We start from the raw sequence: 27,500 nt of genomic DNA on the forward strand, positions 1-27,500 counted from the left end.
ACCAGTTCCTCAGGAGGCTGAGCTCATTGGCGCTGAAAGTATGTAACAGATACGGCAAAGGAGAACATTTGTGAGAGAGGTGCTTCCTCTACAGGCGATGATAATGGATATCATCTATCAAAGACAGCAGACAAATGGAAAATATGGAACACTAACTGGTTGCATCAAATAAGGTCCAGGAGAGACGAAGGGAGCAAAGAGCCTTAAATGGAATTAGAAGAAATCCCAAATATTTCTCTTATGCAAGACTCAGGGTAAAAGTCTCAGCCTTTAATTAAAAGAGACAGAGCATATACTGAAGACAATAGGGAAATAAGTTAAGTACTGAAGACACAAAACGACTCTGTGCTCAGTAACGTACTAATAAATCTACAGATTGATTATCCCAACTATTTTTTTATGAATGAGACTCAAAACACCATTGATATCTCCACAATTTCTGATGTAGCCCGAGTCCCCGCTGACTTTGAAGAAGCCAGCGAGAGCATACCCATGCATTCTACCCAAGGTCCAGACTCAGGGAGCTCCATGTTCATCAAAAATTGTAAGTAATCATTGTCTCAGGCCTTTAGTATTTTATAGAGAAGGAGCCTGGACACATGTGTCATCACACAGTACAGTAAGTGCAAAAAAACTACAGACCAGTGTGTTAACTTCACACATTAACAAAATCTCTGAATGGGTCCTAAGAAGCAAGATTTCCAGTCACATGAAATCGCAACAACTACAATTTAGGACAGCTTGGGGTTAGAGCAGGTCGCTCCTGCCTTTCACAATTACTAGACCATTATGATATGGTTTTGGATGCAAGACCATATCATAATGGAGCTAAATGTTAATCTTGTGTACACCGATTTCGCAAGAGCCTTCAACAAGTGCCACCACGGTGTGATAGCGCACAGAATTCATTCACAAGGAATAACTAGTAAAGTAGGCAACTCTTAACTAATAGAACAAAGAGAGTAATGGCAAACAAAGAAAGTAGTACTAAACAAAGTCACAGTATTCGCCCCACTTCTGTTTCTCATTCTTATATCCGACATAAACAAGGCCATAATCCATAGCACTGTAACATCCTTTACTGACGACATCAGAATCTTAATGAAAGTGGCGTCATCGAGGACAGTGAATTTTCAAGAGGATGTGAATGAAATCTTCAAGCAAGCCTCAGACAACAATATAATATTCAACGAGAACAAGTTTCAGTTGCTGTGCTGTAGAAGAATGGTGGAAATAAAGATCGAAACAAAGTATAGGACAAACTCAGATCATTCGATGGAGCGGAATCTCTCTATATGCGAGACTTGGAAGTAATGATGTCAGAAGATCTTACATTCAAGAATCACAACAATGTTGCTATTCCTGCAGTAAGAGAAATGAGAGATTGGGTAACTGGAACTTTAAAGACAAAGGATGCTGAGCCAGATATGGTAGTCTTCAAGTCGCTGGTTTTGTCCAGGCTGGAATACTGCTGTATACTAACATCCGATTTACTGGGAATGCCTGAAATCTCTTTAACTGTATTCCTTGGAACGTAGGCGAGAAAGGTAAATCATAATTAACACCTGGAAAATCCTGGAGGGCCTAATCCCAAGCCTGCACATTGAAATCAGCCTATGTGAAAGAAGGAGACTTGGCAGACAGTACAAAGTACCTCCAATAAAAATCAGGCAAGACCTACATGGATAGACATCATGGGTTTACCGTAATGTCTATCCATGTAGGTCATTTTTTTATTTCAGATTTTATGATTAGCCTCCTTTTCAGGTAGTACTTTTCCTCTGAACTCTTTTCTCTTCTTCCTATCCTCTTAAACTTTCATTTACCAATACACAAATAACCCGCACATAGGAGAGAGGAAAATGGTCCAAATCGCACGTTTCGGTGCGATTTGGACCATTTTCAAAGTCACACTAACATGAGAGACGGAGCCAGTATATGTAGGCGAGCTGGACAGGTACAGGACCAAAAGAGGAAGAAAAGGAAATAGTGGGAGTAGTAAGGCTGGTAGTGGAAGTAGTAATAGTGGTGGTAGAAAGTATTGAGAATAGTTGTGTATTGCTCCAGTCCCGGTATTGTGCCTTTTTGTTCGTCATTTACCAAAGCTAAATTCCAGCAGATTTGTTGGACAGTTTCTGTAGCTTGTTCAAGTTGTCTTACATTTTCTTCCAGTCCTTAATCTCTTTATTTAGTTCTGTAAACATTCACACGTTGTAGTGTAATTCTCTCGGTATCTGGAATCAACTCTTGTGATGCCTCACGGGTTACTTCCCTCTGTCGTGGCATCTCTGTGACCGCGGTGACTTTGTTAAGCAATCTTTTATCCACTGGAGTACCCTCCGTCACTCCAGCTTGGTTTTGCAGTTAGTAGATTAATCTCCTATGATGAGGAACTATGTCAGAGCAACTGTGACTGTTTAGGATTATGCAATCCCTCATTTTTTTTTGTCTTTCCTTCTTGATTTTTGTCTTCGTGTCAGAGAATTTTTTTAGCTTAATTAGACAGGGTACCCCACCACCTCCATGGACATTTTTTATGTTCATGTAACTAAATCTGTAGTTTTTTTAAGTTCCCAGTTTTCTGGCAGCTCTCCTGTCTAGTAATTCCTTGTATTATTATTATCCTAAAACAGTGATAAACCCGTGTGGGTCATACAACGGTAGATTCGTTGTAGATCCTCGTTAGCCACCTGTGTACTATCTCTCCTGTCTCCTTCAGCATCCGTGGTGAGATGTTATCGTGTGCTATTGTCTTGGATGTGACCAGTTACTTCAGCTGGTTTTTCCCCCTCTGTCTTCTGTCACAGCTGTGTGGTTTAGGATTGTGCAATAAGGCCTCACCTTCCCCGTGTCCAGTACCTGTCCTCTTCCCTGAACGTGATCATATACTGTCAAGTTGCTCCTCGTGTGATCGAGTAGCAGTTGTTAAACCGTTTTTTCTATACCTCTTTTTCCGCAGCTAAAAACTGTTCTCTTGTTTGTCCCTTTGTTAATTGGTAAAATAGACAAAAATGCAGTATAATCCGACTATTGACAACGTTTCGCCCACACAGTGGGCTTTATCAAGTCACAAACAGATTTACCTGGACAAAGGGCACTCTTTGCCCAGGTAGTAGCAGCAGTATTAGTTGATTTAATAGTAGCAGCAGTTGCAACAACATTAATGGAATTAGTAGAGCATTGCATAGCTGTAACATCAGCAGAAACAGTTCCTCTTTAGTTTATACCACGTCTGTGTTATCCTAACACTGAATGTTTGCTGAAGTCTTCCTGATTCACTGAATGTTTGCTAATATCAATAAAGCTTTTGATAGAGTTCCACATCAGAGATTGTTGAAGAAAGTAGAGGCACACGAAATAGGAGAAGAGTTCAGCTCCAGGCGGAGGGACTGACCACCTCAAATACTCCTTCTGCAAGGTTGATGGACTGATTATATCATTTTTATTTCATTACTACTGCTCCCTTTGTGTTTGACTGAAGAAGCCTAGTTACTGTGTAGGCGAAACATTTCATCAGTAAAGATACCCATGAGGCCTGGTCTCAGACCGAACCGCGGGGGCGTTGACCCCCGAAACCCTCTCCAGGTAAACTTCAGGTCTCCAGGTAACCTAATTGCTGCACATGCTGAATTGTTTGCATCCACTTTGGATCTAAATGGAGCTTCGCCGACAATACTAACGAAGCGACACTTGACAGAACAAGTTTTATCATGCTAACATTTCGCTTTGTATAGAGCGCAATCAGATCACGATACAGAGCTGTATAGAGCTTAATCAGATCATGATACAGTCCGTATAGAGCTTTATTTGATCATGATACAGGGCTGTATAGAGCTTAATCAGATCATGATACAGTCCGTATAGAGCTTTATTTGATCATGATACAGGGCTGTATAGAGCTTAATCAGATCATGATACAGTCCGTATAGAGCTTTATCAGATCATGATACAGTCCGTATAGAGCTTTATCAGATCATGATACAGCTCTGTGTAGAGCTTTATCAGATCATCAGGATTAAGCTCCAGAAAGCGAAGCGTCGTCGAAATAAAAGCTTGTCCCCTGTCGTGTCTTTTGTTTGCTCTATCCGTCATAGCTGTATAGTCCTTGTGGCTTAGTGCTTCTTTTTTGATTATAATAATAATCTATCCGTCATATCTGCTCTGGAATATTGTGTGTGTGGTAATTATGTATTGTTCTAAAGTCTCTCTCGTCATAGTTTTTATTCTTCGTTTCAGGTACCAGCTTTGTGACGAATCTCTGTACTTTCTCTAGTCTCTTTTTTTTATGTTTTGCTAGGTGGGGGCTCTACGCTGGAGCATCATACTCGAGGACCGTTCTTACGTATGTGGCGAAAAGTGCTTTGTTCAGATCTTTGAAGGAAAGACGTCGTGCTCTTGTAGAGTTTTATCAAGCTCTAAGAGAGTGCAGCTTTGTCATTATTCGATATTATCGGCATTACGCCATTCGTATTCGTCATTCATATGTTTTCTTGGGAGTGGACGTGTCAGCGGATGGGTCTATGAAAGATGAGGTGAATCATAGAATTGATGAGGGGAAAAGGGTGAGTGGTGCACTTAGGAGTCTGTGGAGACAAAGAACTTTGTCTTTGGAGGCAAAGAGGGGAATGTATGAGAGTATAGTTTTACCAACGTTCTTATATGGGTGTGAAGCATGGGTGATGAATGTTGCAGCGAGGAGAAGGCTGGAGGCAGTGGAGATGTCATGTCTGAGGGCAATGTGTGGTGTGAATATAATGCAGAGAATTCGTAGTTTGGAAGTTAGGAGGAGGTGCGGGATTACCAAAACTGTTGTCCAGAGGGCTGAGGAAGGGTTGTTGAGGTGGTTCGGACATGTAGAGAGAATGGAGCGAAACAGAGTGACTTCAAGAGTGTATCAGTCTGTAGTGGAAGGAAGGCGGGGTAGGGGTCGGCCTAGGAAAGTTTGGAGGGGAGGGGGTAAAGGAGGTTTTGTGTGCGAGGGGCTTGGACTTCCAGCAGGCATGCGTGAGCGTGTTTGATATGAGTGAATGGAGACAAATTTTTTTTAATACTTGACGTGCTGTTGGAGTGTGAGCAAAGTAACATTTATGAAGGGGTTCAGGGAAACCGGCAGGCCGAACTTGAGTCCTGGAGATGGGAAGTACAGTGCCTGCACTCTGAAGGAGGGGTGTTAATGTTGCAGTTTAAAAACTGTAGTGTAAAGCACCCTTCTGGCAAGACAGTGATGGAGTGAATGATGGTGAAAGTTTTTCTTTTTCGGGCCACCCTGCCTTGGTGGGAATCGGCCAGTGTGATAATAAAAAAATAAAATAATATATATATATATATATATATATATATATATATATATATATATATATATATATATATATATATATATATATATTATACCTTCTGGACACAATTTTCCATAAGACTTTTCCATCATCATTTGTTCCTCCATTTGCTCAATTTACCATTCTTCTTGCTGGGATTTACAATCATTTTGATTTAATATATATGTTTTTTTTTCGGCATTTCTGAATTCGTTCAGTATAGTCGTATACCACCGCCTCCTCCTCCTCCTCCTCTTCCTCATTCTCCTCTACCTTCTTCCACCTTCACCATTTTCTCGTCCTCTTTTTCTGCCTCCTCCTCAAGACACCTAGGAAGCACGCAGGTAATAGACCAAGGTGTTGCGACACAAGGAGGGCAATATATGAATCGGAAATTATTGGGTGGACGTATGTCTTCGAAATTGATGTTCTTGTTTTATCATCTCTTTGGGGAGGTATGTGTGTGTGTCAAGGGGACAGGAAGGACATGAGAGTGGTCGGGGCAAGAAAGTAGAGAGACTTAGTGGAAGTTACTTTGATCTGGAGTACAAAGTCTTGGGTCTAACTGACAGTGTTGTGAGTTACACACCAGCTTCTCTCACTTCCTCCCGTGTTCACGACCCGGTTTTAACCTACGTTCAGTATACGTATACGAAATTAAAACGTTTATTTCTCCAGACTACACATGGAAGTTACAGTGTATGGGTTTGAGTGTAGAAGGAAATATAATGTGACGTGAAGGAGTTGGGTAGTAAGAGCGGAGGTACTAGGCAGTTTAACTGTTGATGAAGTAGTTCCGGACTGGGATATATTCTCTTAACCCTTGTCATCACACATTCCCTCTTCCTCTCTCATTATTATATCCTTCCCTTCCTCCCATTCCGTCTATTCTAAGAGTTATCCTACCTCAGTTCATTTGAAACCCAACACTATCTAAGGTACACAACGCAGGATGCCACCCACAACAGTTGACTAACACCCAGGTACCTAGCGTAGATAAATGATAATAACCTGCTTCTACCCAGGTACCTACTTACTGCTAGGTGAACAGGAGCAACAGGTGTGAGGAAATATGCCCTACGTTTCCACTTTGACGGAGATCGAACCATGGACCCTTAGTATGTGAGCTGAGTGCGCTAACAACTGAAGCACGGGTTTCAACTTCTTCGGTTCTCCCAACGCTAATCTCTCTCTCTCTCTCTCTCTCTCTCTCTCTCTCTCTCTCTCTCTCCTGGATTACTTGCGATATTGCCAATAATTCCTATCCACCACCAGTCCTGCCTTACCTGGAGGGTATTCCGGGGATCAACGCCCCCGCGGCCCGGTCCATGACCAGGCCTCCTGATGGATCAGGGCCTGATCAACGAGGCTGTTACTGTGACTCACGAAATCGTAATGACACGATTGCAAACCATACCACGGGTGGGATTTGATCCCGCGATCAGAGTCTCAAAACTCCAGACCGTCGCGTTAGCCACTGGACCAGCTAGCCACAATAATATTCGTCCAACTAGGTATATTTCTACACCATAGGAAGGTTAGCATAGGCACCACTGTGACCACAAATGCGGGATCAAACCCCACCCGTGATATGGTTTGGTTAGGCTGTTACTGCTGGTCGCACGTAGTCCAACGTACGAACCACAGCCCGGCTGATCCGGCACCGACTTTAGGCATCTGTCTAGCTCCCTCTTGAAGACAACCAGGGGTTAATTACCCAATAGACCCCTGGTTGTCTTCAAGAGGGAGCTGGACAAATACCTAAAGCCAGTACCGAATCAGCCGGGCTGTGGTTCGTAATTTGGACTACATGCGGCCCGTAGTAACAGCCTGGTTGATCAGGCCCTGATTCACCAGGAGGCCTGGTCATGGGCCGGGCTGCGGGGGCGTTGACCCCCGGAATACCTTCCAGGTAGACTCCAGGTAAGGCGGGGCTGGTGGTAGATAGGAATTATCGGCAATATCGCAGTAATCCAGGCTTTTGATGAAAGGAATTGGAGCTAGCCTTGCCTTCCTGGGAAAAGAGAATATAAGTATTATCCAGGCACGCAGTCGTCCGTCACATGTTACGTGAACCTGCCTAGCATGGGCCAGCAGGCCTTCTGCAGTGCTCTCTATTTATGTTCCACACAGCTGGGAGACCTCAGTCAGGCGTTCCACAATGGGTTAAGTAGCTACGGCAGTTTCATTCCAGCAGCGCTGGAGTTACTCTTACCTAAAAATTACTACCTCTCAAGATGGCTTATCACACACAGGGTAGTGGAATTGATGAGGATATAATCATGCAGAAAAGGCCCTTGCGGTGGTGGGAAAGGAAGGAAGGTGGTGGTGGTGGGATTTAGAGGGGTGAATGGGTACTCGTGCAGCCCACACTGATCAACCAGGTTGTTCAGTCTGGTTGTTGATGAGGACTTCCCTGCAGGAACTTATCTAGTTGCCTCTTGAAGAAGTTAGTTGTTGCTGGGGTGGGTGGTGGTGTGTTGCTTTCCAGGTAACAGGAGAGTGTTGCTGGGGTGGGTGGTGGTGTGTTGCTTTCCAGGTAACAGGAGAGTGTTGCTGGGGTGGGTGGTGGTGTGTTGCTTTCCATGTAACAGGAGAGTGTTGCTGGGGTGGGTGGTGGTGTGTTGCTTTCCAGGTAACAGGAGAGTGTTGCTGGGGTGGGTGGTGGTGTGTTGCTCTCCAGGTAACAGGAGAGTGTTGCTGGGGTGGGTGGTGGTGTGTTGCTTTCCAGGTAACAGGAGAGTGTTGCTGGGATGGGTGGTGGTGGTGTGTTGCTTTCCAGGTAACAGGAGAGTGTTGCTGGGGTGGGTGGTGGTGTGTTGCTTTCCAGGTAACAGGAGAGTGTTGCTGGGGTGGGTGGTGGTGTGTTGCTTTCCAGGTAACAGGAGAGTGTTGCTGGGGTGGGTGGTGGTGGTGTGTTGCTTTCTAGGTAACAGGAGAGTGTTGCTGGGGTGGGTGGTGGTGGTGTGTTGCTTTCCAGGTAACAGGAGAGTGTTGCTGGGGTGGGTGGTGGTGTGTTGCTTTCCAGGTAACAGGAGAGTGTTGCTGGGGTGGGTGGTGGTGTGTTGCTTTCCAGGTAACAGGAGAGTGTTGCTGGGGTGGGTGGTGGTGGTGTGTTGCTTTCCAGGTAACAGGAGAGTGTTGCTGGGGTGGGTGGTGGTGTGTTGCTTTCCAGGTAACAGGAGAGTGTTGCTGGGGTGGGTGGTGGTGTGTTGCTTTCCAGGTAACAGGAGAGTGTTGCTGGGGTGGGTGGTGGTGGTGTGTTGCTTTCCAGGTAACAGGAGAGTGTTGCTGGGGTGGGTGGTGGTGTGTTGCTTTCCAGGTAACAGGAGAGTGTTGCTGGGGTGGGTGGTGGTGTGTTGCTTTCCAGGTAACAGGAGAGTGTTGCTGGGGTGGGTGGTGGTGTGTTGCTTTCCAGGTAACAGGAGAGTGTTGCTGGGGTGAGTGGTGGTGTGTTGCTTTCCAGGTAACAGGAGAGTGTTGCTGGGGTGGGTGGTGGTGTGTTGCTTTCCAGGTAACAGGAGAGTGTTGCTGGGGTGGGTGGTGGTGTGTTGCTTTCCAGGTAACAGGAGAGTGTTGCTGGGGTGGGTGGTGGTGTGTTGTTTTCCAGGTAACAGGAGAGTGTTGCTGGGGTGGGTGGTGGTGTGTTGCTTTCCAGGTAACAGGAGAGTGTTGCTGGGGTGGGTGGTGGTGTGTTGCTTTCCAGGTAACAGGAGAGTGTTGCTGGGGTGGGTGGTGGTGTGTTGCTTTCCAGGTAACAGGAGAGTGTTGCTGGGGTGGGTGGTGGTGTGTTGCTTTCCAGGTAACAGGAGAGTGTTGCTGGGGTGGGTGGTGGTGTGTTGCTTTCCAGGTAACAGGAGAGTGTTGCTGGGGTTGGTGGTGGTGTGTTGCTTTCCAGGTAACAGGAGAGTGTTGCTGGGGTTGGTGGTGGTGTGTTGCTTTCCAGGTAACAGGAGAGTGTTGCTGGGGTGGGTGGTGGTGTGTTGCTTTCCAGGTAACAGGAGAGTGTTGCTGGGGTGGGTGGTGGTGTGTTGCTCTCCAGGTAACAGGAGAGTGTTGCTGGGGTGGGTGGTGGTGGTGTGTTGCTTTCCAGGTAACAGGAGAGTGTTGCTGGGGTGGGTGGTGGTGTGTTGCTCTCCAGGTAACAGGAGAGTGTTGCTGGGGTGGGTGGTGGTGTGTTGCTTTCCAGGTAACAGGAGAGTGTTGCTGGGATGGGTGGTGGTGGTGTGTTGCTTTCCAGGTAACAGGAGAGTGTTGCTGGGGTGGGTGGTGGTGTGTTGCTTTCCAGGTAACAGGAGAGTGTTGCTGGGGTGGGTGGTGGTGTGTTGCTTTCCAGGTAACAGGAGAGTGTTGCTGGGATGGGTGGTGGTGGTGTGTTGCTTTCCAGGTAACAGGAGAGTGTTGCTGGGGTGGGTGGTGGTGGTGTGTTGCTTTCCAGGTAACAGGAGAGTGTTGCTGGGGTGGGTGGTGGTGTGTTGCTTTCCAGGTAACAGGAGAGTGTTGCTGGGGTGGGTGGTGGTGTGTTGCTTTCCAGGTAACAGGAGAGTGTTGCTGGGGTGGGTGGTGGTGGTGTGTTGCTTTCCAGGTAACAGGAGAGTGTTGCTGGGGTGGGTGGTGGTGTGTTGCTTTCCAGGTAACAGGAGAGTGTTGCTGGGGTGGGTGGTGGTGTGTTGCTTTCCAGGTAACAGGAGAGTGTTGCTGGGGTGGGTGGTGGTGGTGTGTTGCTTTCCAGGTAACAGGAGAGTGTTGCTGGGGTGGGTGGTGGTGTGTTGCTTTCCAGGTAACAGGAGAGTGTTGCTGGGGTGGGTGGTGGTGTGTTGCTTTCCAGGTAACAGGAGAGTGTTGCTGGGGTGGGTGGTGGTGTGTTGCTTTCCAGGTAACAGGAGAGTGTTGCTGGGGTGAGTGGTGGTGTGTTGCTTTCCAGGTAACAGGAGAGTGTTGCTGGGGTGGGTGGTGGTGTGTTGCTTTCCAGGTAACAGGAGAGTGTTGCTGGGGTGGGTGGTGGTGTGTTGCTTTCCAGGTAACAGGAGAGTGTTGCTGGGGTGGGTGGTGGTGTGTTGTTTTCCAGGTAACAGGAGAGTGTTGCTGGGGTGGGTGGTGGTGTGTTGCTTTCCAGGTAACAGGAGAGTGTTGCTGGGGTGGGTGGTGGTGTGTTGCTTTCCAGGTAACAGGAGAGTGTTGCTGGGGTGGGTGGTGGTGTGTTGCTTTCCAGGTAACAGGAGAGTGTTGCTGGGGTGGGTGGTGGTGTGTTGCTTTCCAGGTAACAGGAGAGTGTTGCTGGGGTGGGTGGTGGTGTGTTGCTTTCCAGGTAACAGGAGAGTGTTGCTGGGGTTGGTGGTGGTGTGTTGCTTTCCAGGTAACAGGAGAGTGTTGCTGGGGTTGGTGGTGGTGTGTTGCTTTCCAGGTAACAGGAGAGTGTTGCTGGGGTGGGTGGTGGTGTGTTGCTTTCCAGGTAACAGGAGAGTGTTGCTGGGGTGGGTGGTGGTGTGTTGCTCTCCAGGTAACAGGAGAGTGTTGCTGGGGTGGGTGGTGGTGGTGTGTTGCTTTCCAGGTAACAGGAGAGTGTTGCTGGGGTGGGTGGTGGTGTGTTGCTCTCCAGGTAACAGGAGAGTGTTGCTGGGGTGGGTGGTGGTGTGTTGCTCTCCAGGTAACAGGAGAGTGTTGCCGGGGTGAGTGGTGGTGTGTTGCCCTCCAGGTAACAGGAGAGTGTTGCTGGGGTGGGTGGTGGTGTGTTGCTCTCCAGGTAACAGGAGAGTGTTGCCGGGGTGAGTGGTGGTGTGTTGCCCTCCAGGTAACAGGAGAGTGTTGCTGGGGTGGGGTGGTGGTGTGTTGCTCTCCAGGTAACAGGAGAGTGTTGCTGGGATGGGGTGGTGGTGTGTTGCTCTCCAGGTAACAGGAGAGTGTTGCTGGGATGGGGTGGTGGTGTGTTACTCTCCAGGTAACAGGAGAGTGTTGCTGGGGTGGGTGGTGGTGTGTTGCTCTCCAGGTAACAGGAGAGTGTTGCTGGGGTGGGTGGTGGTGTGTTGCTCTCCAGGTAACAGGAGAGTGTTGCTGGGGTGGGTGGTGGTGTGTTGCTCTCCAGGTAACAGGAGAGTGTTGCTGGGGTGGGTGGTGGTGTGTTGCTCTCCAGGTAACAGGAGAGTGTTGCTGGGGTGGGTGGTGGTGTGTTGCTCTCCAGGTAACAGGAAAGTGTTGCCGGGGTGAGTGGTGGTGTGTTACTCTCCAGGTAACAGGAGAGTGTTGCTGGGGTGGGGTGGTGGTGTGTTGCTCTCCAGGTAACAGGAAAGTGTTGCTGGGGTGGGGTGGTGGTGTGTTGCTCTCCAGGTAACAGGAGAGTGTTGCTGGGGTGGGTGGTGGTGTGTTGCTCTCCAGGTAACAGGAGAGTGTTGCTGGGGTGGGGTGGTGGTGTGTTGCTCTCCAGGTAACAGGTGAGTGTTGCTGGGGTGGGGTGGTGGTGTGTTGCTCTCCAGGTAACAGGAGAGTGTTGCTGGGGTGGGTGGTGGTGTGTTGCTCTCCAGGTAACAGGAGTGTGTTGCTGGGGTGGGTGGTGGTGTGTTGTTTTCCAGGTAACAGGAAAGTGTTGCTGGGGTGGGTGGTGGTGTGTTGCTATCCAGGTAAGAGGAGTGTGTTGCTGGGGTGGGTGGTGGTGTGTTGCTCTCCATGTAACAAGAGAGTGTTGCTGGGGTGGGTGGTGGTGTGTTGCTCTCCAGGTAACATGAGAGTGTTGCTGGGTGAGTGGTGGTGTGTTGCTCTCCAGGTAACAGGAGAGTGTTGCTGGGGTGAGTGGTGGTGTGTTTGTTGCTGGAGTGAGTAGTGGTGTGTTGCTCTCCAGGTAACAGGAGAGTGTTGCTGGGGTGGGTGGTGGTGTGTTGCTCTCCAGGTAACAGGAGAGTGTTGCTATGGTGAGTGGTGGTGTGTTGCTCTCCAGGTAACAGGAGAGTGTTGCTGGGGTGGGTGGTGGTGTGTTGCTCTCCAGGTAACAGGAGAGTGTTGCTGGGGTGGGTGGTGGTGTGTTGCTCTCCAGGTAACAGGAGAGTGTTGCTGGGGTGGGTGGTGGTGTGTTGCTCTCCAGGTAACAGGAGAGTGTTGCTGGGGTGGGTGGTGGTGTGTTGCTCTCCAGGTAACAGGAGAGTGTTGCTGGGGTGGGTGGTGGTGTGTTGCTCTCCAGGTAACAGGAGAGTGTTGCTGGGGTGGGTGGTGGTGTGTTGCTCTCCAGGTAACAGGAGAGTGTTGCTGGGGTGGGTGGTGGTGTGTTGCTCTCCAGGTAACAGGAGAGTGTTGCTGGGGTGGGTGGTGGTGTGTTGCTTTCCAGGTAACAGGAGAGTGTTGCTGGGGTGGGGTGGTGGTGTGTTGCTCTCCAGGTAACAGTAGTGTTTCCTGGCGCTTCTGTTTGTTAGGTGATTATCTGTTAATTGCTTCCCTAACCCAGCTAGCTTTTCACGATACAAGATGCAAAACAACCACGGGGGGAACTGAATGATAGCTCTTGGCCTTTCGTGTTGCAATCAGTACATCAGGAGCTTGCAATGTTGCAGAAAAGACGAGGAGGTCCAAGCAGACAAGATCACAAGGAGCGCCACAAGACGCTCGTATCTTATCTGCTTGGACCTCCTCGTCTTTTCTGCATTGCAACACGAAAGGCCAAGAGCTATCAATCGACTACCCCCCCGCTGTTGGTTTGCATCCTCTCTGTCTCTCTCTCTCTCTCTCTCTCTCTCTCTCTATATATATATATATATATATATATATATATATATATATATATATATATATATATATATATATATAATGGAGCTTCATTTTACAACATTCATTTTCTTACGCATTATTCAGCGTCAATTTGTGGTTGTTCCTTGCGTATAGAAAATATTTATATTTTAGATTTGGTTAATGGTGGGGGTCAGGGAGAGGGTTGAGGGAGGTGGTGGCAGGGATGAGGAGAGAGTTGGGGGTATTGTGGGTAGGGGAGGAGCAGTGGGGAAGGAGTAGGGGTTGGGATAGTGTTGGCAGTAGATGGGAGGTACAAGAGGTATTATGGTGGAAGGGGTGGGGGTGAGTGTTGGCCGAGGAGGGGGAGGATTGTGGATGGTTTACAGAGGGAGGGAAGGGGTTAGTTTTGGCCCGGGAGGGTGGGTAGGGGAGGCGGGGTTAGATGAGACAGATCACGACCTCACACAGTGTACAGCATCCGTGCTGGGTAACGCAGTGATCAGAATATTTCACTCACAATCGCAAGGTCCCCGGGTTCGATTCCCTAGCACGGAGAGACACATGGGCAAGTTACCTGCTCACCTAGCAGTGAAAATGAGTCACCTGTGTGTTAGTAGACTGTTGTGAGTTGCATTCAGGAGAAAAATGAGTTAGAAATCTCCAGTATCTGCTGGAATGTTATATACTGTGTATATAACATTTCGGCAGATATTGGCCTCTGGTGTTTACTGCTCTGGAGTGTCCACTGATCTAGGGTGTCCACTGGTCTGGGGTGTCCACTCGTGCAAGACAAAGGCTAGCTGAGGAAACTGAAGGAAAGATAGTGGGTAGTTGAGGGATTTTGGGGGGAGAGGAACGAGGCTAGTTCTTCAACTGGAGGCAGAATAGATCCTTGGTAAAGTTGACTAGTTCAGGATAGAAGCTTGTTTCGGTGAAAACCGTGAGAGAAGGGGGAATGGAAAGGGACTAGGTGTAGCCTAGATGCTAGCTGGGGGAACGGAGGCGGGATAGAGGGTTGGGGATGGTGGTTAGATGAGTAGAGTAGAAGTCTCTCACGGAGAATATTCTTGTTGACATGACAATAGTGGTGGCCGGTGCTAAGCTGGTGGCTTACACTCCTCTCAACCATTATCAAATCACTCGCCTCAACCTACCTTCTAATGCCAACACTTCTCATTGGCTAGCACGCATACCTATCTACCCACCCATTGGTCACAACCGAGGCTGATCCACTTGCTGATTGGTCATCACAAACTCTGATCTTACTCGCTGATTGGTCACCACGAACTCTGATCTTACTCGCTTATTGGTCACCACTAGATCTGTTTTATTGAAGTGGCCACAGATGGTAATTTTATCTTTGATTAGTTACTATAAGTGTCTTTATCTCTGGTTACTTCAGACACTCATATTATCTAATTGGTTACCTGAAACACTCATCTGATTGTTTACCGCAAACGCTGTTCTTATCCCTGATTATCACACTGATCTTATCTCTGGTTATCGCAAGTGGAAGTTTACTGCGGTCAGGACACACGGTGAGCTGACCGCTGATTCGTCACAGCAAACACTGATGTTTTCATTAGTCGCCACACACACACACACACACACACACACACACACACACACACACACACACACACACACACACACACACACACACACACACACACACACACAGTTCTTGGTATGTGTGAATGACATAACGGAAGGGATAGACTCAGAAGTGTCCTTGTTTGCGGACGATGTGAAGTTTATGAGAAGAATCAAATCGGATGAGGATCAGGCAGGTCTACAAAGAGACCTGGACAGGCTACAAGCCTGGTCCAGCAATTGGCTCCTTGAGTTTAACCCCGCCAAATGCAAAGTCATGAAGATTGGGGAAGGGCAAAGAAGACCGCAGACACAATATAGTTTAGATGGCCAAAGTCTGCAAACCTCACTCAAGGAAAAAGATCTGGGGGTGAGTATAACACCGAGCATATCTCCTGAGGCGCACATCAATCAGATAACTGCTGCAGCATACGGGCGCCTGGCAAACCTACGGATAGCGTTCCGATACCTCAGTAAGGATTCGTTCAAGACACTGTATACCATTTACGTCAGGCCCATACTGGAGTATGCAGCACCAGTTTGGAATCCACACCTAGTCAAGCACGTCATGAAATTAGAGAAAGTGCAAAGGTTTGCAACAAGACTAGTCCCAGAGCTACGGGGATTTTCCTACGAAGAAAGGTTGAGGGAAATCGGCCTGACGACACTGGAGGACAGGAGGGTCAGGGGAGACATGATAACGACATATAAAATACTGCGCGGAATAGACGAGGTGGACAAAGACGGGATGTTCCAGAGATGGGACACAGACACAAGAAGTCACAATTGGAAGTTGAAGACTCAGATGAATCAAAGGGATGTTAAGAAGTATTTCTTCAGTCATAGAGTAGTCAGGCCATGGAATAGCCTAGAAAGTGAAGTAGTGGAGGCGGGAACCATACATAGTTTTAAGGCGAGGTATGATAAAGCTCATGGAGCAGGGAGAGAGAGGACCTAGTAGCAATCAGTGAAGAGGCGGGGCCAGGAGCTATGACTTGACCCCTGCAACCACAAATAGGTGAGTACAAATAGGTGAGTACACATACACAGGAGAGAAAAGGGGGATATGATAACGACATATAAAATATTGAGAGGAATAGACAAGGTGGACAGAGACAGGATGTTCCAGAGATGGGACACAACAAGGGGTCACAGTTGGAAATTGAAGACTCAGATGAACCACAGGGATGTTAGGAAGTATTTCTTCAGTCACAGAGTTGTCAGGAAGTGGAATAGTCTGGGAAGTGATGTAGTGGAGGCAGGATCTATACATAGCTTTAAGGAGAGGTATGATAAAGCTGACGGAACAGGTAGAGTGACTGAGTAGCAGCCAGTGAAGAAGTGGGGCCAGGAACTACGACTCGATCCTTGCAACCACAAACAGGTGAGTACACATACTACTAGGTCCACTCTCTCCCTGCTGCAAGACCTTTATCGTACCTTTCTTAAAGCTATGTATGGAGAGAGGATTCATGCATAGCTTCAAGAATAGATATGATAAGGCTCTTGGAGCAGGGAGAGAGAGTGGATCTAGTAGGGGCCAGCGAAGAGGCTGGGCCAAGAGCTGTGAATCAACCGCTGCAACCACAAATAGATGAATACAAATAGGTAAGTACTCACACACTAAGCTTGTAGGGGTCATCCAATTTCTTGGATCAAGAGTCAACATGGAAGTCTCATGGTGGGGGGATCACATGTAGTTTACCTGTGGTTTACCTGTAGTTGCTTTCGGAGGTAACCTCCCTCGTGGACCTGTCCCAGACCCGGCCTCTGGGTTGCTAGCCTGATCGGCGAGACTGTTGGTGGCCCGCATCCTGCTGTCCAACGCATGCACCATTGTTCCGTTGATCTGAGGAATTTGTCGAGTTCCCTCTTGAAGACAGCTAGGGGGTTGTAGGTAATTCCCTTTATGTTTGAAAGAATGGTAATGTAGAGTCGTGGTCCCTTTATATTTGTCGAGTTCTCTCTGTGTCCTAGCCAAATTTTTCTTGTGTTAATCTTAAAACTGTTTTTTAGAAAATTTCCAACTGACCTCAGGGTGACACTTAACTTCTTAATCTCAAGGGTGACACTTGGACTCGTCACGCTACCTGTTCTCCCACCAAGAGCTATAGCTCAACGTTCGGTCAGGAAAAAAAAATATAATTCTGACAATAAAGTCAGTCCCTCATCTCCTTCGTTTAGTTTTGTCTGCTTCAAATTTCAAGTTATTACCGATTTCCATTCATTATTTTTTGTACAGGAAACTACTGTATTCGTTGTGGGATTTTTTGTAATTTATATGAAGCGCCAAACCTCTGTGGGTGATTTAGCACAACGATATGTAACAGGTTATCCTGGGAAGTGGGCGCTTGTGGGTAAGTTATAAAGACGTGTATGTTGATGCGTTAGGTGGTTAATGCAGTGTAAATGATGAATGAACCAGATGGGTGATGATGAATGAACCAGATGGGTGATGATGAATGAACCAGATGGGTGATGATGAATGAACCAGATGGGTGATGCTGGTGTGGTTGAAGTAGTCATGAGAGTGTACTGTACTGGGAGGTAATGCCTAACATGTGTTCGTAGTGACATTGAATAAACTACACCACCCACCACTACTGATTCTGACTATCAGGAGAGTGTAAAGAGAGAGAGAGAGAGAGAGAGAGAGAGAGAGAGAGAGAGAGAGAGAGAGAGAGAGAGAGTGAGTGGGGGTAAGGGGGCGCGGAGTGCATTCCACTGGGTATTAATTATGGTGGTGTCGATACTCAGCGGGAACCACTGATGTGTGTGTGTGTGTGTGTGTGTACTCACCTATTTGTACTCACCTATTTGTGGTTGCAGGGGTCGAGTCACAGCTCCTGGCCCCGCCTCTTCGCTGATTGCTACTAGGTCCTCTCTCTCCCTGCCCCATGAGCTCTATCATACCTCGCCTTAAAACTATGTATGGTTCCTGCCTCCACCACATCACTTTCTAGGCTATTCCATGGCCTGACTACTCTATGACTGAAGAAATACTTCCTAACATCCCTTTGATTCATCTGAGTCTTCAACTTCCAATTGTGACTTCTTGTGTCTGTGTCCCATCTCTGGAACATCCCGTCTTTGTCCACCTCGTCTATTCCGCGCAGTATTTTATATGTCGTTATCATGTCTCCCCTGACCCTCCTGGCCTCCAGTGTCGTCAGGCCGATTTCCCTCAACCTTTCTTCATAGGACAATCCCCGTAGCTCTGGGACTAGTCTTGTTGCAAACCTTTGCACTTTCTCTAATTTCATGACGTGCTTGACTAGGTGTGGATTCCAAACTGGTGCTGCATACTCCAGTATGGGCCTGACGTAGATGGTGTACAGAGTCTTAAACGAATCCTTACTGAGGTATCGGAACGCTATCCGTAGGTTTGCCAGGCGCCCGTATGCTGCAGCAGTTATCTGATTGATGTGCGCCTCAGGAGATATGCTCGGTGTTATACTCACCCCCAGATCTTTTTCCTTGAGTGAGGTTTGCACTCTTTGGCCATCTAAACTATATTGTGTCTGCGGTCTTCTTTGCCCTTCCCCAATCTTCATGACTTTGCATTTGGCAGGGTTAAACTCAAGGAGCCAGTTGCTGGACCAGGCTTGTAGCCTGTCCAGATCTCTTTGTAGTCCTGCCTGATCCTCGTCCGATTCGATTCTTCTCCCGTAGCTCTGGGACTAGTCTTGTTGCAAACCTTTGCAATTTCTCTAATTTCTTGACGTGCTTGACTAGGTGTGGATTCCAAACTGGTGCTGCATACTCCAGTATGGGCCTGACGTAAATGATATACAGAGTCTTGAACGAATCCTTACTGTGTGTGTGTGTGTGTGTGTGTGTGTGTGTGTGTGTGTGTGTGTGTGTGTGTGTGTGTGTGTGTGTGTGTGTGTGTGTGTATTTGTTTGCGCGTGTGTGTTTGTGTGTGTGTGTGTGTGTGTACTAACTGCATTGTGTTTATAGGGGTCGAGTCTCAGCTCTTAACCCAGCCTCCTAGATTACTTATTAAGAATTACTGATTTCCGGCTTCTTGGGCCTTATTATGTCTCCATATGATGCCGTAGTTACATGGTTAATGTGCTCTTCCCGTGATATGTTCGGTGTGCAGCTAACATCTGAATCCTTCTACCATTAATGATTGAAGTGTTCCCATTATTTTTACATCATTTTTGAACATTAATAGTGGCAAAAGCTCTCGCTTCACACGGTGAAGGTCCGGGTTCGATTCCCGGCGGGCGAGGGTTGAAACATTGGGCGTGTTTCTTTATACCATTTGTCTATGTTCACCCATCAATAAAATGGGTACCTGGGTGTTAGTCGACTGGTGTGGGTTGCATCCTGGGACAAAATTGACCTAATTTGCTCGAAATGCTCTGCAAAACAAGGGACTTTCTATATAGTAGTATATCATTGATGTCAGCTAGACCTGTATACCTTGTACATGTACTTGTAGAAATAAAGATATTATTATTATTATTACTGATCATTGTGAAACATCTCTCGTCACATCCATTATCATCTCTTTCTCTCTCTAAACAATCACTCTTTCCTTCTCGTTAGGTATTCTTTGGTCGTTTTTGGTGCCTTTCATATTATCTCTGGTAGCTCCTCTCCTCTTATTATTTACTTGGAAGCGCTCAATCCGTAGGGGTAAAACATCCTGCTCTTCCAGTTCTCGGCAATCTCTTGTGTGGTAGAGTGTCATATGTTCTTGCAGTCTAAGAGTAGGCACTCCACCTGCCCATCTTTCTCGCGTAATGTCTTTTACCTTGTTATATAATCCAGTCAGGTGTTTGAGGTAGGAGTTTTGTTGTCGCTTGTGACACTGCCTCGCCTCTGGTGCTTCAACACACTTCTTCTCGATTGCCATACATATCATGCATGTCAAAGATACCGACCTATAGTTTAACGCTGCCTGTCCGTAAGAAATATGACACCTATTCAACAGGTGGACTGGGTTTCGTCGGAGACGATTCCCCAATCCCTGGATGGCATGATTTTCAACGAGCTCCTCAAATCAGGGTGATTTAGATGACAGACCGTATCTTATGTCATAGACGGTTGTACTTTCTGAGCGTGAGTGCTGACAGTCCTGCCTCATACAGGGAAGTTGTAACTAAGGAGCACTGTCAGGGCTTCACCTCCAAGAATCTGCTTTTCTTTCGTCCTTGTACTGCCTTTTAGCCATAATTTCTAAGTATGAAACAGCCAACCAACTGAATTCAAACAGTTCCTGTCTGCCGTAAATATTTATCTGAGAATTGTGTGTATACTCGCCTAATTGTGGATTCAGGGGTCGACTCATGGCTCCTGGCCCTGCCTCTTCACTGTGTGTGTGTGTGTGTGTGTGTGTGTGTGTGTGTGTGTGTGTGTGTGTGTGTGTGTGTGTGTGTGTGTGTGTGTGTGTGTGTGTTGCCACTTAGGCTTCTACCCAACCTACCTCTTTAACCTCACAACCAGCTTCTCTGCCACCTGCCTTTCTGGCTCCCTGATTTCTTGCTTCCTCCCTGCCAGTCTTTCTGGCTCCCTGTTTCTTTGCCTTCTCCCTGCCAACCTTTCATGGCTCCCTGATTAATTACCTCCTACCTGCCAGCCTTTCATGGCTCCCTGGTTCTTGGCCTCCTCACTGCCCTCTTGTACACAATACTCCACTGACTCCTTTTAAACTTATCGTTTTCTTCCTCATCTTCTCCCTGATTCCTCCTCCGCATTATCCTTCTCGTCGTCCTCATCACTGTGTCCTTCCTCCTGCTTCTTAACCTCCTGGCCCTCCACCCACCTAATCGTACATCATGTACAGTGGCTTACCTTATGTCGCTTGCGATATTTTTTATAGTTTCCCCAGAGGTAAGTACCGTTTTCTTTTATATTCACATTTATATTTTTATAACCCCTCCCATTTTCAGCACTTTAACCAATGCTCTAAGATTATTGGTGAGGTTATTGTCCCCTGGATTTGTATGATTTGCTATACAGTGTCTCTGTCGCGTGGTCGCGTATAATCCAGTGATAGGAATTGATTTGTTTCATTTCACCTTATTCGTTTTAATGTACACACAATGTTTCACCCATGTAGTGTGCCGTATGTACGTATGTACTCACTTAATTGTGGTTGCAGGGGTCGAGACTCAGCTCCTGGCATGTATGTTGTGCCTAATAAACCGAACTCTCTTAAAAATATAACTTTCCCCCAAAAAATTCTCTTTCTTTTTAATTGACAATGATATAAAGATTTATATTTTTGGCCTAAAACTAACTTAGAAAGTTCAGTAACTTGATAGTGAGTGCAGCAACACCTAGGTGTTGGTGCACTATCAACACCTCCTGGGTGTTGCTAATGCAGCAACACCTAGGAGCAGCAGCCACGGGTCGACCAACACACTGCTGGGTGTGGTTGACCTCTACATTTATAGAAAAGACAAAATGGACATAATAATAGTTGTAGTATTTGGTTGAGTCTCTCCTCTAACTGTATATATTATCATTTTATTCAGCGAAAACGATAAACCCTTAAGAGTCATTCAGCGCTAGTTGTTGTTCTCTTGTAACAGTTATACTAACTGTTGTTCTCGTGTAACTTACACTGTTGTTCTCGTGTAACTGTTACACTTTTGTTCTCTTGTAACTGTTACACTGTTGTTCTCTTGTAACTGCTACACTGTTGTTCTCTTGTAACTATTACACTGTTGTTCTCTTGTAACTGTTACACTGTTGTTCTCTTGTAACTATTACACTGTTGTTCTCTTGTAACTATTACACTGTTGTTCTCTTGTAACTGTTACACTGTTGTTCTCGTGTAACTGTTACACTCTTGTTCTCGTGTAACTGTTACACTGTTGTTCTCTTGTAACTGTTACACTGTTGTTCCCTTGTAACTGTTACACTGTTGTTCTCGTGTAACTTACACTGTTGTTCTCGTGTAACTGTTACACTGTTGTTCTCTTGTAACTGTTACACTGTTGTTCCCTTGTAACTGCTACACTGTTGTTCTCGTGTAACTGCTACACTGTTGTTCTCGTGTAACTGTTACATTGTTGTTCTCGTGTAACTGTTACACTGTTGTTCTCGTGTAACTGTTACACTGTTGTTCTCGTGTAACTGTTACACTCTTGTTCTCGTGTAACTGTTACACCGTTGTTCTCGTGTAACTGTTAAACTGTTGTTCTCGTGTAACTGTTACACTGTTGTTCTCGTGTAACTGTTACACTGTTGTTCTCGTGTAACTTACACTGTTGTTCTCGTGTAACTGTTACGCTGTTGTTCTCATGTAACTGTTACACTGTTGTTCTCTTGTAACTGTTACACTCTTGTTCTCGTGTAACTGTTACACTCTTGTTCTCGTGTAACTTACACTCTTGTTCTCGTGTAACTGTTACACTCTTGTTCTCGTGTAACTGTTACACTGTTGTTCTCTTGTAACTGTTACACTGTTGTTCTCTTGTAACTGTTACACTCTTGTTCTCGTGTAACTGTTACACTCTTGTTCTCGTGTAACTGTTACACTCTTGTTCTCGTGTAACTGTTACACTGTTGTTCTCGTGTAACTTACACTGTTGTTCTCTTGTAACTGTTACACTCTTGTTCTCGTGTAACTGTTACACTCTTGTTCTCGTGTAACTTACACTCTTGTTCTCGTGTAACTGTTACACTCTTGTTCTCTTGTAACTGTTACACTGTTGTTCTCTTGTAACTGTTACACTGTTGTTCTCGTGTAACTGTTACACTGCTGTTCTCTTGTAACTGTTACACTCTTGTTCTCGTGTAACTGTTACACTGTTGTTCTCTTGTAACTGTTACACTGTTGTTCTCTTGTAACTGTTACACTGTTGTTCTCGTGTAACTGTTACACTCTTGTTCTCGTGTAACTGTTACACTGTTGTTCTCGTGTAACTTTTACACTATTGTTCTCGTGTAACTGTTACACTGTTGTTCTCGTGTAGCTATTACACTCTTGTTCTCGTGTAGCTGTTACACTCTTGTTCTCGTGTAGCTGTTGCACTCTTGTTCTCGTGTAGCTGTTACACTCTTGTTCTCGTGTAACTGTTACACTCTTGTTCTCTTGTAACTGTTACACTGTTGTTCTCTTGTAACTGTTACACTGTTGTTCTCTTGTAACTGCTACACTGTTGTTCTCGTGTAACTGTTACACTGTTGTTCTCTTGTAACTGTTACACTGTTGTTCTCTTGTAACTGTTACACTGTTGTTCTCTTGTAACTGCTACACTGTTGTTCTCGTGTAACTCTTACACTGTTGTTCTCGTGTAACTCTTACACTGTTGTTCTCGTGTAACTGTTACACTGTTGTTCTCTTGTAACTGTTACACTGTTGTTCTCGTGTAACTGTTACACTGTTGTTCTCGTGTAACTGTTACACTTTTGTTTTCTTGTAACTGTTACACTGTTGTTCTCTTGTAACTGTTACACTGTTGCTCTCTTGTAACTGCTACACTGTTGTTCTCGTGTAACTGTTACACTGTTGTTCTCGTGTAACTGTTACACTGTTGTTCTCGTGTAGCTGTGACACTGTTGTTCTCGTGTAACTGTTACACTGTTGTTCTCTTGTAACTGCTACACTGTTGTTCTCGTGTAACTTACACTGTTGTTCTCGTGTAACTGTTACACTGTTGTTCTCGTGTAACTGTTACACTGTTGTTCTCGTGTAACTCTTACACTGTTCTCGTGTAACTGTTACACTGTTGTTCTCTTGTAACTGTTACACTCTTGTTCTCGTGTAACTGTTACACTCTTGTTCTCGTGTAACTGTTACACTGTTGCTCTCTTGTAACTGTTACACTCTTGTTCTCGTGTAACTGTTACACTGTTGTTCTCGTGTAACTGGTTCACTGTTCTCGTGTAACTGTTACACTGTTGTTCTCTTGTAACTGTTACATTGTTGCTCTCTTGTAACTGTTACACTCTTGTTCTCGTGTAACTGTTACACTGTTGTTCTCTTGTAACTGTTACACTGTTGCTCTCTTGTAACTGTTACACTGTTGCTCTCTTGTAACTGTTACACTCTTGTTCTCGTGTAACTGTTACACTGTTGTTCTCATTTAACCTCTAAACTTTCTCGTATCTTTTCCCATGATGGACGTGAAGGGCTCTTGATCCTTGGAATGAGAGCTACCCATTTCTTTCCTCCTGGATCAATCCTGATGGAGTAGGAACCCACTTCCTACGCGCTGCGTGATAATTTAGAGTTTAACGCTCCCTTGTAAACACACTAATAAGCTTGTATCTTTTTTTTGATGATCCAATGTCCAGTTTCATCATGTTTTTTCTTCCTGTCTTCTCTCGAGGAAATTCTCAAGTGCGCCTTTGGCTTTTTTTTTTTTTTTTAGTCTTCTTTCTAATTTGTATATTTTAGTATAGCAGATTTTATGTGTCTCTGGACTTGGAATAGTCTGGTATATTGTCTCAGTATTATTACAATGATGGGGAGCGTTTGGCGGGGGGGGGGGAGAAAGGAGGGCATTCGGTCTCGATTTAAGGAATTGGAGAACGGGTCCAGTTCACTGGATCAAGAGCCCCTCCTCACCAACATGACGGACAATCCCTGCAGGGGCACACCTTCTCAGTTTTCTTTCTACATGTAATACTTTGACCAGTCCAGTATATCACTGGCTGGTATAATACTTTGACCAGTCCAGTATATCACTGGCTGGTATAATACTTTGACCAGTCCAGTATGTCACTGGCTGGTATAATACTTTGACCAGTCCAGTATGTCACTGGCTGGTATAATACTTTGACCAGTCCAGTATATCACTGGCTGGTATAATACTTTGACCAGTCCAGTATATCACTGGGTGGTATAGTACTTTGACCAGTCCAGTATGTCACTGGCTGGTATAATACTTTGACCAGTCCAGTATATCACTGGCTGGTATAATACTTTGACCAGTCCAGTATATCACTGGCTGGTATAATACTTTGACCAGTCCAGTATGTCACTGGCTGGTATAATACTTTGACCAGTCCAGTACGTCACAGGCTGGTATAATACTTTGACCAGTCCAGTATATCACTGGCTGGTATAATACTTTGACCAGTCCAGTATATCACTGGCTGGTATAATACTTTGACCAGTCCAGTATATCACTGGGTGGTATAATACTTTGACCAGTCCAGTATGTCACTGGCTGGTATAATACTTTGACCAGTCCAGTATATCACTGGCTGGTATAATACTTTGACCAGACCAGTATATCACTGGCTGGTATAATACTTTTGACCAGTCCAGTACGTCACTGGCTGGTATAATACTTTGACCAGTCCAGTATATCACTGGCTGGTATAATACTTTGACCAGTCCAGTATATCACTGCCTGGTATAATACTTTGACCAGTCCAGTATATCACTGCCTGGTATAATACTTTGACCAGTCCAGTACGTCACAGGCTGGTATAATACTCAGTAATACATAGAGTTACATAGTACAACATTTGTTATATTTGTCATATAATCTTTTCTCTGGGATTATTCTTCAGTCTCGTGTGTTCTCAATATATTATCACAAATTGTATATTCACGTGTCTTCTTTTATATTTCTCCTGCGTGGCACTATCTTACCTTCGTTCACAACACCCATATTCATCACTTGTTCAGTTTCTTTCTTCAAATAGGGATTGACACTCATTTTTATTTCGTATATTTCACAGAACTGTTGCGACACCCGCAATCATGTTCATGATGTTCATTTCTTCTTGTAAATCGTTTATGTGAATCATAATATGAAGTCGGTTCAGGATGTCTGGTGGAGGTGAGTGCTGCTCCGTCAGCAGTTTCCTTCGTATCGCTGCTGGCAGTTTTTCTTACCAAACTGCCAGTCATTGTAAAACTGCCTTTTGTTCCTGCTCTTTGCTTCCTGATAAGCGTTTAAGCAGGAACTCTCGGAAGATTTTAATCCTTGCAAACGTAATCATGCAATGCATGTCTTGTGTACTGTGTGGCTAATGTAGTAGCTTAACGTATTTGTTATACAGCATTTGGTTGTTCTGAAGCCTGGCTGTTGTTATAATAGATCTTTCTTGTTCGCATGTTGTATCTACTTTTTCTACTTGCTATTCACAGTGTATACAACACCACACATGGAGCAGCCCAATGATCTGCTCTACCATATATATAAACCATTTATTTTAAATTTCGCCACAATCTTTCCCGTTTGTCCGCTAGTGTGTGTGTGTGTGTGTGTGTGTGTGTGTGTGTACTCACCTATTTGTACTCACCTATTTGTGGTTGCAGGGGTGGAGTCTTATCTCCTGGCCCCGCCTCTTCACCGGTTGCTACTAGGCCCTCTCTCTCCCCGCTCCATGAGCGTTATCAAACCTCGTCTTAAAACTGTGTATGGTTCCTGCCTCCACTACGTCATTTTCTAGGCGATTCCACTGCCTTACAACTCTATGACTGAAGAAATACTTCCTAATATCTCTCTGACTCATTTGTGTCTTCAGCTTCCAATTGTGGCCTCTTGTTTCTGTGTCCCCTCCCTGGAACATAATGTCTTTGTCCACCTTGTCTATTCCACGCAGTATTTTATATGTCGTTATCATGTCTCACCTGACCCTCCTGTCCTCCAGTGTCGTCAGGCCGATTTCCCTTAATCTTTCTTCATAGGACATTCCCCTTAGCTCTGGAACTAACCTTGTCGCAAACCTTTGTACTTTCTCTAGTTTCTTGACGTGCTTTATCAAGTGTGGGTTCTAAACAGGTGCTGCATACTCCAGTATGGGCCTGACATACACGGTGTACAGTGTCTTGAATGATTCCTTACTAAGGTATCGGAATGCTGTTCTCAGGTTTGCCAGGCGCCCATATGCTGCAGCAGTTATCTGATTGATGTGTGCTTCCGGAGACATGCTCGGTGTTATACTCACCCCAAGATCTTTCTCCTTGAGTGAGGTTTGCAGTCTTTGGCCACCTAGCCTATACTCTGTCTGTGGTCTTCTGTGCCCTTCCCCTATCTTCATGACTTTGCATTTGGCAGGATTAAATTCGAGAAGCCATTTGCTGGACCAGGTGTCCAGTCTGTCCAGGTCTCTTTGAAGTCCTGCCTGGTCCTCACCTTAATTCTCCTCATTAACTTCACATCATCTGTAAACAGGGACACTTCTGAGTCTAACCCTTCCATCATGTCGTTCACATATACCAAAAATAGCACTGGTCCTAGGACCGACCCCTGTGGGTCCCCGCTCGTCACAGGTGCCCACTGTGATACATCATTACGTACCATGACTCGTTGTTGCCTCCCTGCCAGGTATTCTCTGATCCATTGCAGTGCCCTTCCTGTTATATGCGCCTGATGCTCTAGCTTCTGCATTAATCTCTTGTGAGGAACTGTGTCAAAGGTCTTCTTGCAGTCCAAGAAGATGCAATCAACCCACCCCCCTCTCTCTCGTGTCTTACTTCTGTTATTTTATCATAAAACTCCAGAAGGTTTGTGACACAGGATTTGCCTTCCATGAATCCGTGCTGGTTGGCATTTATACTCTTGTTCCGTTCCAGGTGCTCCACCACTCTCCTCCTGATAATCTTCTCCATAACTTTGCATACTATACACGTCAATGACACAGGTCTATAGTTTAGTGCCTCTTTTCTGTCTCCTTTTTTAAAAATGGGAACTACATTTGCCGTCTTCCATACCTCAGGTAGTTGCCCAGTTTCCAGGGACGTGTTGAAGATTGTGAAAGTGGCACGCACAACATATCTGCTCCCTCTCTAAGGACCCACGGGGAGATGTCCGGTCCCATTGCCTTTGAGGTATCGATGTCCCTTAGCAGTTTCTTCACCTCCTCCTCATCTGTATGTATGTCGTCCAACACTTGTTGGTGTATTCCTTGCTGGTGTCCCCATCTGGTCTGTCCCCCCAGAGTCCTTCCTGTCTC

At 45.8% G+C, this 27,500-nt stretch overlaps 1 protein-coding gene across 5 annotated transcripts in view; it reads left to right on the top strand.

The window, feature by feature from the left end:
- Positions 1–27,500, top strand: part of LOC128696639 (tetratricopeptide repeat protein 28) — a 476,495-nt gene that overhangs the window by 354,053 nt on the left and 94,942 nt on the right. The gene's annotated exons all lie outside the window — the stretch shown is intronic.

Source organism: Cherax quadricarinatus, chromosome 46 (genome assembly GCF_038502225.1).
Source record: "Cherax quadricarinatus isolate ZL_2023a chromosome 46, ASM3850222v1, whole genome shotgun sequence".
In the NCBI taxonomy this organism is placed as follows: Eukaryota; Metazoa; Arthropoda; class Malacostraca; order Decapoda; family Parastacidae; genus Cherax; species Cherax quadricarinatus.